The sequence below is a fragment of the Eutrigla gurnardus genome, assembly GCF_963514095.1.
Source record: "Eutrigla gurnardus genome assembly, chromosome: 19".
In the NCBI taxonomy this organism is placed as follows: Eukaryota; Metazoa; Chordata; class Actinopteri; order Perciformes; family Triglidae; genus Eutrigla; species Eutrigla gurnardus.
The window spans coordinates 17,359,014-17,361,040 of NC_139930.1; positions in this window are offsets into that span (position 1 = coordinate 17,359,014).

Below are 2,027 nucleotides of genomic sequence, written 5' to 3' on the forward strand. Positions count from 1 at the left end.
GATTATATTTTTCAGAGCTAAAAAATACATTAAACTACATTTAATTTTCTTAATTAATTGTAGGTGATATTCATGTTTTTTGTGTAAATGTTCGTATGTAATGCTAAACATTCTTAATTGCTGGTGTTCTTTTTTACATTTTTTATTTTAAAATAAAAAAATAAAGTCTCAGGTAACTTCCTGCAGGAGGGGTGCTTTCACTGTCTGACGCTGCTGATATTCCTGTTCTTCCACCGTTCCAAAGTTTAGGTTAAAATCTGCGTTATCTTTCTTTTTTTTGCCCTATGGAGCCGATTTTGTGCAAGCTGCCCGAGGTTTACAAAATCAATATCTTCTACAGATGTCATCAAATTCATATTTTCTGTAAATTCGTCATCGATAACAGATCAGACTTCCTAAAGCCACAAGTGTGTTGAATAAATGATGACCGGTCTGTTTGTCCCACTTTTCAAGCAGGTCAGTCTTTCCACATCCGGCGGGTGACCCCCCCACCTCCACGTGGCTGGTTCGTCCTGCTCCTCTCTGGTACCGTTTGTTGTTGCAGTCGCCCCTTTAAATGGCTTCATTTAGGCCTCTTTCTTCATCGTCCACCAGGTCAGTCCGACCCAGACTGAATATGAAGTCATCGTCGCAGCGGGAAGTATATCAGCTGGTTTTAAAACATATTGATATAATATGATGACGAGGTATGAGAGGATGCTCGATGACGTTCGAGATCTGGAAATAACAGTTGACCTGGATTTCTACATACGCAATTTAATGTGCCGAGATCAAATTTCATCCTGAGATGTTTCTAAATAAGTACTTGGAGGTCATTAGTCCAGTGCCTCTGTAATAACCACCCCCCACAAACATAGAGTTATCTTTCCAGATCTCAAATGTTTAGGAAGTGATTAGGTTGTACAATTGTCTTGGCACTTGTGTTTGTCTAAATCAGCACCGTATGTTCCCATGACCCCGATTACTTCCTGTTGTCATGGAAGGCAGATAAGCGTTGATAACGGCCGCCATTAAAGACATCATTTGTATTCGGTGGTCGACTTGGTGCCCAAATCAGAAGATTTCATATAAAAGCCAACCAAAGAAATAGCTGGATTTAAGATTGTGTACATTTTTAGCTTTTGCTCCACAGATGGCGGCGTATCTCGACATCTACAGGAAAGACTGCAATCAAGATGTTGTCATTGTGCCCTGATGATGAATCCTAATGACTTTGGTGATGCTCTTCAGTTATTTCTTCTTCTTCTAGCGCCACCATGAGGTTCACATTTGTGTTTGTTTTTTTTGCGTAAAAAAAAATAAATCCTGACAACTGCCAGAGGCATCAGGTACAACATTCATGTTCCCCTGGGGATACACTCTAGTAACTGTTGATCCCTTAAAGGGCCATACCAGTCTAATTCTGATTTATCTCCTTTAAAACTGTTTAAAAAAACACTCTACGAAACTTGTAGTTTGTCTAAGTCTTGAAGCTAACTCGCTGAATTTATGTAAGTCAACCTTGTGAAAATCACTGCGTTGTATTTTATATTATATTACCGTATTATCCATCCATCCATCCATTTTCTACCGCTTATCCTGTATTCAGGGTCGCGGGGTATTACCGTATTACGCTAATAAAATCCGTAAAAAATCGCGTATTGATTTTAAAGTCTGCGTCCGAAGCTAGAAGCAGGTTCTGGGTGCGCTCGTTGTAAATGTCCGGCTGCTTCCGGTGTACGTAAGTAAATCAGCACGAGCCTATAGTTCACACAGGCGCGAAGTCTTAAACTTTTAGCCAATCCGTGACCTTCTTCTTCTACTTTGACCCCGCCCCTCTGAGCTGTCAATCACCAGATAGCCGTTGGGCCTAAAATCGTTTTTTCTCGCTAGAAGGAAGATTTTTAACGACGAGGTGAGTTTAAACGAAACATGACGAACATTTTCAGCTACATTCTGGATCGTTTATTGAATCTGGACGAAACGAAAACAAATAAACGATGTAAAAAATCACGTATTTTTTGTAAACAGGGTAAATGTTTATATGC